Consider the following 13,755-nt stretch of genomic DNA (forward strand, 5'->3'; position numbering starts at 1 on the left):
ACAGAAGAACAGGCAGCAGCAAGTGTGCCTGTGGATGCAATGGCACTCCCCTGCTGGACCACACATTGCAGCGGCACAGCCCTTGGCCCATCACTGCTGCATTCTCAGAGCTCAGTCACTAGTTAGCACCAGGTAGTTAGTTGCCCGCTGCAGAAGAAAGCTTGCAAGCACTGCCACAACCTGGAGAGGGTCTGAGACCTGCCCGTGTCAGCCGCTTGTGTGTGTTAGCAGCTGTGTCCAGACCCTCATTCAATTCACCTTCCCTGGGGGGCCATCTCATTGACTGAAAGCATGCTGGGGGCTGTTAATATTTCATGAGATGGTGATAACGGCAGAGCTGTGTGATGGACAGCCACACCGGCCAGCTTCTGTTTCCAACTATCCCAGGCCCCCATGGGAGCCTTATCTGAGGTGAAGTAATTCAGGAAATGCTTCTGAGAAAACATTTGTGCCTATGTTGCCCCCGAGTGGCCCCTTCCTTTCTAGAGAAACACACATTGCACAAGAAGGCCCTGTTCCATCTGCCAGGACACCACTGTAAGAGCAATTATGAAACGTCTGTCCCATAAAAATAAAAAGGCATTTGACCATAAAGCAGGAATACAGCATGTACTGGTCTTGATTGAGGGTTGTTTCAGTTCAGATAAAGGCAGAGCAAAGCAGAGGACTTTTTCACAGTGGGGACATCTTGCCCAAGATAAAAAGCCCCTCGCTCTGGCAGCTGGAGGAAAACCGCAATCAGTGAATAAGATGGCAATCTGACCACATTGCATAGACATGCTCCGGCTATGAATAATACACAGGAGCAGAAGGCGGGAAGGCCAAGGGGTGGGAGCCAGCACACCAGAGCTGGAACTGGGGCTGCAGGCTTTTGATAAATATTTCAGGCTTTGTAGGCCCATGGTCTCTGTCCTCAACTGCTGCTGCTGCCAGAAAGGATCCATTAGCAAAACATGGGTGGGTGTGACTGTGATCCAGTAACACTTTATTTACAAACATAGGGAATGGCTGGGGCTGGCCTGTGGACTGGTTTGCTAACTCCTGGTCGAGAGAAAACATAGAGAAGTGGGTTTTGTGCGGGAGGACACCATTGTTCTTCTTAATCACTTAAGGCAACAGGTCATGGCATTCTAGAACCATCTTATCACAAGACTTCTCAAGAAATCTAAACGCAAATGGGAGCGAAGGTGCTGCACAGGAGTGTAGACTGCAGCTAGTGGAGTGGCGGATGCAGACAGTCCCCTGACTGCGTGGCTGCTCAGGAAGCTCTAAAGGGGGCAGTTTCCACAGTGACGGTGATGAGAACAGAGCTAAAAATGACCCCTCACCTGCATACTCTCTCAGGACACTGATTAAAATCAGTAAATGTGGGTCACTCTTCTCTTCTACAAGTATGGTCCAGATCTGAAGCATGTATGTGTCTGTCCTTCCTGACCTCTCTGCACCAGCCTCAAGGTTCTTTGAAGGAGGTCACCACACACACCCTCCTTGCCAGGCACCATGCTGAGCTCCCCATGTCTGCAGTCAAAACCCCATGTGGCAGAAAACCTGACATTCCCCAATTGTGAGAAAACTGTGGCTCAGGGAAACTAAGAAACTTGCCCGAGGACCCCCCATGGAGACACACCTTCTTTCTCTCTCCCTCCCCCTCCCTACCTCTGGGAGGCTGGTGGTGAGAATAAAACTCCTGCCCACAGTTGCCTGACTGGGCTTGGAAGACCCCACTCAAGGCATCAGAAACGCAGCCCAGGCTACAGCTTGACTTCGTAAGAGGCCCCCAGCCAGGCCACCCAGCCCAGCTGCTCCCAGACTCCAGACTTTCAGAAACTGAGATGATAAATGTCCGTTGTCCTGAGCTGCTAAGTCTGTGACACAGCCATCGATAACCTAACCCAACTGTACAGTTGGAAAGATGAGATGCTGTGGTCTGAACAAGGTCACCTGGGGTAGGGAATGGGGTAGATGGAGCAAAGGGGAGACTCAGGGCAGGGCCTGGGTCATGGTGGATAGGCATTGTGTGGTCAGAGCACCTTTGCCAGCTGGGCCAGAGTGGAGTCCCTCTCCTGGTCATGACTGCTGGAAACCCCCTTCTCACCACTTTAATTTTATTTTTAGATTTTTTCCATTGTTTTGAAAGAGGGGGGGAGAATGAGAGAGAAAGAGTTTGAGAGAGAGAGAGGCATCAACTCATTATTCCACTTAGTTGTGCACTCATTGGTTGTTTCTCATATGTTCTCTGACTGGAGAACAAACTCGTGACCTTGGTGCACCAAGACAAAACTCTATCCACTGAGCAACCCAGCCAGGACCCCCTTCCCACCACTTTAAACCCTGGGAGTGTTGAACCTACCCAACTGCATAGAGCAGAGTTCAGGCCAGCAGGTCCAGGCCATGTTCCTACCAAGCAGACACTCTCTGAAGGCAGGTGGCCCATGGAGCTGTGCACCTTGAGCCACAGGGGCCTGCCTTTGTGCCCATACCACCACTTATTGGCAGAGGGCCATGCCCTTGGGCAGGAGGAAGAGCAGGCAGACCTCTTCCCTGGGTCCATGTCATCCCTGTCAGAGAAGTGCCATCCCAAACTGCACAGGGACCCCAGAACCGTGCAGGCCATCTGGCAACTGGAAGTGTTACCCATCTCCTTGTAGTCCCAAGGGCTTCAAAGAGCCAGTAAGGAGGAGCCACAGTAAATACATGTATAGGAAATACTGCTTAGGAGTTTTGGGGGAGCCACGCAGGTCTGGGCACCTGGTGTTGACAGAAAGGAGCTCATGACTCAGCTGGATTAGAATTGGATTCAGACAGCAAAGTCTTCAGAAACACTAATTAATTTTTTTTTTTTTTTTTTTTTTTTTTTTTTTTTACAGAGGAGAGGGAGAGACAGAGAGAGAGAAGGGGGGAGGAGCTGGAAGCATCAACTCCCATATGTGCCTTGACCAGGCAAGCCCAGGATTTCGAACCGGCGACCTCAGCATTTCCAGGTCAACGCTTTATCCACTGCGCCACCACAGGTCAGGCCAACACTAATTAATTTTAAAAAAAGAAAGAAATATTGAGAGAGAGAAAGAGAGCACAGAGACCCTCAGAACCACAGTGACAACCCCAAGGTGTTGTCTGCATGGGAATTCTGTGGATTCCCAGCATTTCCACTGGGAAAAGGAAGTCTCTACTGGAATATCAGTTTGAGCAGGGGACACAAGGAAAGGGCATAGTGGTCACCTTTCTCATGGCCACTAAGGCCCAGAAGCAGCTGTGTTTTCCTCTCCTTCTCAGATATTCCTCTGGGTCTCCTCCATTCTCAGGCCAGCAGTCAGCTATTGTGCAGCCAGCCATAGCCACGGGTTCTAGGTGGCATGGGACCTATACCAGGTCAATCCCTAATCTTGTACCTGACTCAGAAAAAAGCATTCTTTCCGCTGGACTTGATGCTGTTAGGTGTGGCCTGGAGTGTGTTAGATTCGGGGAGGTGTGCTGTGGCTGCCAGAGTATAACTATTGAAGGAGCAGGAACAGGGAGGTACTGATAGGGCCCCTGTGAGGCTGGGAACTAAGAAGATCAGCACAAAGGAGGACAAACATCCTGCAGTCTATTGGTCAGAAACCCTTATCAGAAGTTTATGTTTAAAATTTGCCACTAAGCTAAACCCTGCTCCTGTTGCTATGCTACGTGTGACCTCCCTAGCGAATAGCTAACTGCCACATCTGCTTCTGTATAATGCTTGCTCACTTAGGATATATAAGAACCTAATTATAAATAAGCACCAGGTGTGACTCTCGTTTGCAGCTCCTTGTGAGTACGGTGTCTCCGGATATCTTGGGAGTTCAACCCTGCGCAGTTTAAACTTGGCCAATAAAGTACGATCTAAGCTCCTGAAAGTCTCCGACGTTTGTTCTCGTACCCGGTGGATGCAACATTTTGGGGGGCTCATCCGGGATTCTCCCTCGGCGGAGTTTTGGGTCGGAGACCGGAGGGACAGCTCGAGCTGAGTAAGTATTCACTGAGGATCCTCATTTGGTTCAGCTTTTGGGCTCCGGAGTACACAATCCTGAGGTAGTAGGTGGGACGCCACCGGTAACCTACCCAGGGCTTTCAGAAGCGGGACGCAGCTCTCTGAAATTTGGATGTTTGGATTTGTTCACTTTAGGAGTGACCGGTCACATTAGGAATCCTTTTTGCACTGCGCTGCATTTTGTCTGAGCTTGAATGACTGAGTTGAGTGTGAGAGAGACAAGTGTGTTCCTTGTGTTAATAGTGTGTGTTGCCTGTATCCTACCCTTTCTCATTATTCCTGAGCCATCCAGGATGGGACAATAAGAGTCTGTGCCGGGATCCCCGCTCAAGTGCCTGTTGAAGAATTTTTCTGATTTCCAGAAGAGAGCTCAGGGGTATGGAGGTCCGCCGCCGAGTCCAAGTTTCCTCCAGACCTTCAGCCAGCTGGAATGGCCTACATTTAATGTGGGATGGCCCACAGAGGGCACCTTTGACCTCCCAACTTTATTTGCTGTCAGAGCCACGGTCTATAGGGCACCCCACCCAGACCAATACCTGTATATAGATGTGTAGGTAGATATAGCCACTGAGCAGCCTGGGTACATCAGAAAGTGTCTGAAGGACAGCCAGCGAGGCAGGCGAGCAGTTTGTCTTGCTACGGGGAATGGGAAAGTTGGGAGGGTCAAAGAAAAGGAAAAGGGAGAAGCCCATTCCCAGACACAGCCTGGTGAACTGTCCAGACTTTACCCTGTTTTGCCTGGACAACCAGAGGACCACCTAGACCCGGTGAATTCCCCTCCACCCTATCAGCGGCAGGAGGAACCAGATTCCTCACGGCAGGACATGAGCGGGCTCTCGAGCCTGCCCCACACCCGAGGAAGGGCGGTCTATGGGGCGGGAGGCGCAGCCATTTTGCCTCCTTCGGCGGGAGGTGCCGCCAGCACCAGATGCTGGCCCACGGGCACCTCCTCGCCTCATCTATGTGTCTTTTTCCACTAGTGATTTATACAATTGGAAACATCAGAATCCCCCATTTTCCGAGAAACTTCAGGGACTAATATCTCTCCTTGAGACCTTTTTAGGATCCATCAGCCCACATGGGACGATTGTCAGCAGATTTTACAAACCCTCTTCGCTTCTGAAGAAAGAGATAGAATAATGAGAGAAGCTGCTAAGGCGGTATTGTGAGAAGAAAGGGAAACTCAGGAGGGAAGAAGGGAAATAGAAGATGTTCTCCCGTCTCAACCTCCTACCTGGGACCCTAATACCGCTGAGGGAAGGGACGCGCTCCTCCAGTATCGCCAGGCTCTGTTGAGGGGGCTCAAGGCAGCAGCTAGAAAGCCAACCAACTTTAGCAAGGTAAGTGAGGTCATCCAGGGAAGGGAGAAATCCCCAGCAGCCTTCTTAGAGAGACTCATGGAGGCGTATAGAGTGTACACCCCCTTACACCCAGAAGCAGAAGAAAACAAGAGGCTAATAAACATAGTCTTTGTGACTCAAGCCGCTTCTGATATAAGAAAAAAGCTTCAGAAGATTGAGGGGTTCGAGGGAGAGAATAGGAGTAAGCTATTAGAAATAGCCCAGAAAGTATATATCAACAGGGATGATCCGGAGGTTGGCAGAGCAAAGGAGGTAGCCAAGATCCTGATTGCTGCTCAGAAACCTCCCCCCAAAGGAAAAGGGGGACAGAGGAAGGGCCAAGGACAGTGAATAGACAAGGATCAATGAGCCTATTGCAAGGAGAAAGGACACTGGAAGAGAGAGTGCCCAAAGTTGAGGGCCGACAGCCAGAGGCCAAAACAAGCCCCAGAGGTCTTGCTCCAAACCTTAGACTGACGGAGCCAGGGCTCCATTCCCGATGGCTCCCAGGAGCCCATGGTCACCTTAACAGTCGAAGGAAAGCCAATAGACTTCCTAGTCGACACGGGAGCCATCTATTCAGTCCTAAAGAAACCACAGGGCCAACATTTAGTTACTCTAAATGTAGCAAAGAAATTAGATGTTTTTATTTTTCTGTGATTGTACAAAAAAAAAAAAAAAAGACTAAGTGCTTTCAGTCAGATTTTTCCCTCCATATTTTTGGTCACTTTTGATAAGTTTGCATGGAACCATTTTGGTGCATTTTTAGTTGGGAATGGTACATTTTTGTAAACCCACCCAGTGAACATGAAATTGTACATTGTGTATAATTGTTCATTAGAAAGGACAGTTTTACATGAATATTCATATATTTATTTTGTTTTAATTTGAATTGCCTGTGCAGGGTTCCTTATGCAGAGAAATAAAGCCAGTCAGGACGCGAAAAAAAAAAAAAAAAAGAAACCACAGGGCCAGAGGCAGAAGGCAATTACTAAGATAATAGGGGCAATGGGCAAAGCAGAAGCCTACCCATGGGCCACCGCAAGAATTACTGACTTAGGCCGAGGCACCATAACCCATTCTTTCCTAGTCATTCCAGACTGCCTTTACCCACTGCTTGGAAGGGACTTATTGCAGAAACTTCAGGCCACCATAACCTTCCGACGGGAGGAAAGCCCTATGGGGAACAAAGAGGCAGAGGTCAGCATGGAAGTAACTGTCCCACTGTCTGAAGAACACTTACTTGCCACCGTCCTAGAAGGTAAGGAGGCCAAGGAAGGGGTTCCAGACACCCTGTGTGCCCGGGTACCTGAGGTTTGAGCAGAAACCAACCCCCCAGGTTTGGCTGCCCACCAACCGCCTGTCCTGGTGCAACTGTTTAGCACTGCTAGACTGGTTAGGATCAGGCAGTACCCGGTCCCAGCCCGAGCTAGACAGGAAATCGCCTGGCACTTGCAATGCCTGCTGAAGGCAGGCATCCTCCGAAGGTGCCAATCTGCCTGGAACACCCCACTGCTTCCCGTCCAGAAACCAGGGAGCCAAGACTATCGTCCGGTCCAGGACTTGTGGGAGGTGAATGCACAGGTAGAGACTATTCATCCCACGGTGCCCAACCCGTATACCTTACTGAGCTCATTGCCCCAACCCATACCTATTATTCTGTCCTGGATTTGAAGGATGCCTTCTTTTGTATTCCCCTGGCACCTCAGAGCCAAGAGATCTTTGCCTTTGAATGGAATGACCCAGATAATAGACTGGTGGGGCAGTTCACTTGGACCAGACTACCACAAGGGTTTAAGAATTCCCCCACCATTTTTAATGAAGCCCTCAGCAAAGATCTGCAGGCTTTCTGCTCCTCCCATCCATCAATCGTACTGCTCCAGTATGTAGATGACATCCTCATAGCTGCCAAGGACGAAGGAGAGTGTGAGGAAGCCACCTTGGACCTGCTACAAGATCTCGGGCGAATGGGGTATCGAGTCTCCGCCAAGAAGGCCCAGATTGTGATGCAAACTGTAAGTTATTTGGGGTATAACTTACAGGGAGGGCAAAGGACATTGTCCAGCCAGTGAATTCAGACGGTCTTGCAGATCCCTGAGCCTACTAACAAGAGGCAGGTACGAGAATTCCTGGGTGCAGTAGGATACTGCTGACGGTGGATATTAGGCTTTGCAGAACTAGCTAAACCCCTGCATGAACTAACCAGGGGTAAGGAAGAGCAGTTCACATGGACAGATAAGGAGAAGCAAGTGTTCCAAGCACTTAAAGAGGCCCTGGTGACTGCCCCAGCTTTGGCCCTGCCAGATTTGGCCAAACCCTTTCAGCTATTTATAGCAGAAAAGGGAGGGGTAGCTTTAGGGGTACTGAGCCAGGAACTTGGGCCATAGAAGAGGCCTGTCGCCTGTCTGTCCAAGAAACTTGATCCTGTAGCCTCGGGATGGCCAACATGTCTGAGGGCGCTTGCTGCCACCTCCATACTAGTCAAGGAGGCTAGTAAATTAACTTTAGGGCAGGACATCAAAGTCATTGGGGAACACTACGTAGAGCAAGTGCTGCGAGCACCTCCTGACAGGTGGCTATCTAATGCACGGCTAACGCAGTATCAGGCTCAGCTGCTGAACCCTCCATCTGTTCAGTTCCTCAAAACTGCTGCCCTGAACCCAGCGACCCTGTTGCCAATACCGGACTCCACTTTGTTCCACAGTTGCAAACAAATCCTTGACACAGTGACTGGCTCCCGCCCGGACTTAAGGGATCAAGCATACGGGAAGGCAGACCTGACCCTCTTTACTGATGGGAGCAGTTTTATTAAGGATGGACAGCGACATGCAGGGGCAGTGGTGACCATGGAAAATAAGGTCCTGTGGCAGAAAGCACTGCCCGCAGGAACATCTGCACAAAGGGCAGAGCTAATAGGACTAACCCAAGAGGGAAAAGTTGCCAACATCTACACTGACAGCCGGTATGTATTCACCACTGCCCATATCCATGGAGCCATATACAAGGAGAGAGGCTTACTGACAGCAGGGGGGAAAGACATTAAAAATCTCAATGAAATTCTTGCCCTCCTAAATGCCATTTGGCTACCTACCAAAGTTGCCATCATCCACTGCAAAGGACACCAGAGAGGGGACTCGCCTATTGTAAAGGGTAACAACCTAGCAGACTCAACTGCAAGAGAAGCAGCCACTGGGCCACAAGAAAGCCTTCTGCCATTGCTGCCTAAGCCAACGCTACCTCCGGATCCTAGATTTTCCCCAGAAGAAGAGCAGGAAGGGATGCGGTTGAAAGGGAAGAAAAATCAGCAGGGATAGATAGAGCTTCCTGACTCCCGGCTCTATTTATCCCAGGGAATAGTAAGAGAAATAGTAGGAGATATTCATACTAGTACCCATCTAGGACAAAACAAGCTAGAACAACTTATCAGGAAGTATTATGTAGGGCCCAACATCAGGGATATTGTCCACTCCATTGTCTCGAGGTGCAGCATCTGTGCCAGAGTAAATGCGCAGAGTAAGAAGCTACCCCCCTTTGTGAGGTATCAGAGGAAAGCTCCAGGAGAACTGTAGGAAATAGATTTCACAGAGATGACCCCTGGGAAGTCAGGTTATAAGTATCTATTAGTATTAATAGACACCTTTTCAGGATGGGTGGAAGCATTCCCCACGAGAGGAGAGGCTGCTTCCACAGTTTGCAAAGTCTTATTAAGGGAAATCACACCTAGATATGGCATTCCCCTAGCCCTAGGATCAGACAATGGACCTGCATTCATATCCAGGATATCTCAAGAATTAGCCACTAAGTTAGGTATTAATTAGAATTGCATTGCATTTATAGGCCCCAAAGTTCAGGACAGATAGAAAGAATGAACAGGACTCTGAAGGAAACTATAATTAAGCTGAGAGGGGAGACCTGCGAAAACTGGGTTGAGCTCCTCCCTTTTTTCCTTTTTAGAACTAGATGTACCCCCTATCTCAATAAATGGACCCCTTATGAAATCTTATTTGGGCAACCTGTACCCCTTGTACCTCAATTGACCAGAGGGGAACTAGAGATTTCTAATCATAATTTCCTCAAGTCCTTGCAGGCCCTGCAGCACATCAGAAGCGAGGTGCAGGCCCTCCAGAGATCAGCCCAATCGAATGCAAAACACAGCTCCCGACTACCGGAGCCACCGGAACCTGGACAGTGGGTGTGGATTCTCAACCACAGACAGGGCAACCTTGAGCCTGTGGAATGGACCGTTCCAGGTGATCCTGAGTACACCCACAGCTATTAAGGTAGCTGAAAAGCCCTACTGGATCCACCTCTCCCACGTGAAGCCGGCCCAACCACCCGACGAAGGGTCTCGGAGATGGCAAGTCAAGCAGTGCCGGGGTCCAGCCCCGGGGGGGTTCCAGGGGCCCCACAGGAGGAGACGGCGTCGGCGAAATTCGAGTGAGAGAGCCGAATTCTTTTCTTTCTCTTTATTCTCTAGTTAGCATTTACTGCCAGGCATCTCTCCCAAATGCTAGTACAGCTCCTTTTTTATACACACACACCAAGTTACAATTACATGGTATTAATCATTGCTTCTGTTTCACTATGTTTACATGTTTCCAGATAACAGTTAATTTATATCTATAAACTACAAATCAGGTGGCAAATCATTCAAAGTACAATTAAAAAATAACTTGAATAACGATAACATCGGTAAAAGCTTTTAAAGGATTAGTACTAACTAATAACTCAACTTTACTGTTGTTGTGAGTCAAGGGGCAGAGAGAGATTAACAGACAAAATCATTAAGGACTAGCAAAGGACCATCGCTTGCTCAGGCAAATGGCCTTGAGTTTATGCAGTGTCCTAACTTTTCTCACAAGATAACAAAAGGCTTTCCCATTAAGAAATTGACATAACATTAAGAGTAACTTTTACTTAAAGATATATAGAGTGCACTCGCAAGATAGTTTAGTAGCAACATAATTTCAGAAGACATTAATTGCTATTGCTTCTATGGATGCCCCCCCCATACCTCTCATTATCTGAAGAAAGAAATTTTGGGGGAGGTATACAAACCTCATGAGAGTGTCTCACTGAGAAAGCCCAGCAACTGCCTTCAGTCATAAAACAATTTTCTTAGCAAAACATTCTTTTCTTGCTGACTGCATTCCCATCCCAAGCCATGCAACGGGCCATTCCATAACACCTTACCTAAGATTCTATTGTCTAGTCAAATTTTATTTATTTACTATATTCACACACTAGTTTAGTTCTAACTATATTCTTCTTAGAGTATACCACTATCTGCAGATCAAATAAGCAAGAAGAAAGAAAAGTTTCTCTACTCTATCACATGAAAAGGCTAGGGAGGAAAAATGATGAATTAAGTGAAGGCCGAAAGGTGCTCTGCACAGCCACTGCCTTCTACCCATTCACAAGTCACAATCTATTCTTTCTAACATGATTAAGAAGAAATTCTCCTACAAACTTAACCCTTTACGAGGGATATTATAGCCAGCCTCTTATGTTTATGAGCCCAGTTCAAGGGGCTTACAGGCTTTTCTGTGGAACTTACACCTTCTGTCTCGTTTCCAAAGAAATTACTACGAATCTACAGGGAAAGCATGGTACTATTATTCCTGTGCCATAAATAATAGCACACACCCAGAAAAAGGGGGGATATAAGGCCAGATTAATTCAAAAGATTAAAGGGGGAAGTATCGTGCCTTTCCTTGCGGTGACTTTGTCAACCCGCAGCTGTTGGTCTTTACTGCGGTGACTCTATCTTCTTTTGCTGTGACTTTGTCAACCAGCAGATGTGGATCTTCTTCTGCTGTGACCTAGTTAGCCAGCATTAGTGGATTGGCTCCCGACAAAGCAGACCCCTGGAGAACCTCTAAAGCTCACCTTCTCCTCCACTTAGGACTGATGACTTTTTATTGTTTACCCAGTAAGGGACTAGAGTTGCAGGAATGGGTTTTAATCAGGACAGCAGATGGCACAGTTATAGCACAGAATAACACCTGGGATAATAGCAACCCCATAACTCTCCAAGCTGACTTATCAAAGTTCTTTGAAGACAAGTTCTGTGATTCACCAGCAGCTTGGAGACATTCTGATTCAGCCAAATCTCGCTGATGATTTGCCTAGCTCATACACCTTAGGTAATGGGTGTGACCCCAATGTGAAAAATAGGGCTTTATGGTATACTCCACACTATGCTTGCCCCGAACCCCCTTCCGGACGGCATCGCATATGCGGGTCTCACACAGATTATTATTGTAAAAAGTGGGGTTGTGAGACCCTAGTCAGTGAATTTCAATAGAGTCCACCTAAACCAGACCCAGACATAAGTCTTCTTTGATTGGGGACTAGATTAGGAGGAAAAAGACCCAATGATGATCGGGATGATAACTGTGCTAAAGATAATTGCAACCCTACCATTATTACCATTAAGAAGCCTCAAGACCCGAGTTGGAATTTAGGAAAAACCTGGGATTACGATTATATGTATGGGGAAATGACCCTGGTACCTTTTTCACCATTAGAAAACTTCCTACAAAGAACAGACCTCTCCTTCAAGGAGTAGGGAACGGGCTGCCACTCAAGCCACTTAGGCCCCCTGTCAGCCTCCCGGCAGCCCTCACTCCAGCAGCACCAAAACTCCCGGACAATAAGACAGGCCCAGAGCGGAGCTACCACAACTCCTACTGCAGACTTTTTCCCAGTTGAGCCAGGAGAGCAGGACCATAAATTGCCTTTTTACACTCCCAGCCTGTTACTAGAAAGACCACACCACCAAGAGATGTATGCCCTAGATTTATTAGATAAGGTATTCCCCTTCTTTAACAAGACACAGCCTGAAATTACAGAATCTTGTTGGCTTTGCCTTAGTCCCAGACCCCCTTTCTATGTAGGGCTAGGGGCCAACACCTCGAGAGAAGGGGAACTGGCTCCCACTACAAGTAACCCTTACGAGGGACCGGAACCAGGATCAGATAAAGGATTGTTTCTCAGAAGGATCTCTCACTTTAGCAGAGTTCCATGGGAAAGGAACCTGCTACCTCCTGACAAATTTCACCTTAGGTAATTCCAATTACAGTGACTATTGCCTTAACCAAGAAACCCTACCTGCCACCCTAGAGGGCCCAAAAGTAACGAAGGCACCTGAAGGACTATGGTTTGTGTGTACTCAAGCTATCTTCAAGTGTATAGTCCCCACTCATCCTGAACTTTGTGTAAGTGCTTATATTATTCCACAGGTATATCTGTATGGGGGGAACCCCAAATTCCTTGTTGCTCCCCCGAGGCAGGCAAAACGAGCTCCACTCCTTATCCCTATCATAGCTACCATAGGAATTGTAGGGTCAGCAGCAGTAGGGACAGCATCCCTCATTCAAGGGGAACTTACCCTCAGACAGCTATCCAAGACATTCTGCAAAGATATTGTGCTTCTCCAAAACCAGGTAATATATCTCGAGAAGCAAATAGACTCCCTAGCCGAGGTAGCCCTTCAGAATAGGAGATGGCTAGACCTCCTCCTCCTTGAGCAAGGAGGACTGTGTGCTGCTTTAAGAGAAGAATGTTGTTTTTATGCTAACCACTCTGGAGTAATTAGAGAGAATATCAAGATACTTGCAAACAGATTAAAGAATAGGAACCTAGAAGAAGACAGCCCTAGCTAGTATGCCTCTATGTTCAAGACTTCTCCTTGGTTAACTACCCTCATATCCGCAATTGCTGGACCCCTCCTATTATTCTTATTGGCTCTTACCTTTGGACCAATAATCCTTAATAAGCTCCTTGCATTCATAAAGAAGAGGGTAGATGTAGTAAAGTTAATGGTTCTGTCCCAACCTTACACCATTCTCCCCACTGATGAAGAATCAAGGGTTTGATTTATGCCCAAAAGAGATGGGGGAATGTTAGATTCAGGGAGGTGTACTGTGGCTGCCAGAGTGTAACTATTGAAGGAGCAGGAACAGGGAGGTGCTGATAGGGTCCCTGTGAGGCTGAGAACTAAGAAGATCAGCACAAAGGAGGACAAACATCCTGCAGTCTATTGGTCAGAAACCCTTATCAGAAGTTTATGTTTGAAATTCGCCACTAAGCTAAACCCTGCCCCTATTATAGCTATGCTACGTGCGACCTCCCTAGCGAATAGCTAACTGCCACATCTGCTTCTGTGGCAGTTATCCATAATGCTTGCTCACTTAGGATATATAAGGACCTAGTTATAAGTGCCAGGCGCGACTCTCGCTTGCAGCTCCTTGTGAGTACGGTGTCTCCGGACATCTTGGGAGTTTGCCCCTGCACAGATTAAACTTGGCCAATAAAGTACGATCTAAGCTCCTGAAAGTCTCCGACGTTTGTTCTCGTACCCGGTGGATGCAACAAGTGGAGAATGCGGAACACCTAGATGTG

The sequence above is a fragment of the Saccopteryx leptura genome, chromosome 2 (genome assembly GCF_036850995.1).
Source record: "Saccopteryx leptura isolate mSacLep1 chromosome 2, mSacLep1_pri_phased_curated, whole genome shotgun sequence".
Lineage (NCBI taxonomy): Eukaryota > Metazoa > Chordata > Mammalia > Chiroptera > Emballonuridae > Saccopteryx > Saccopteryx leptura.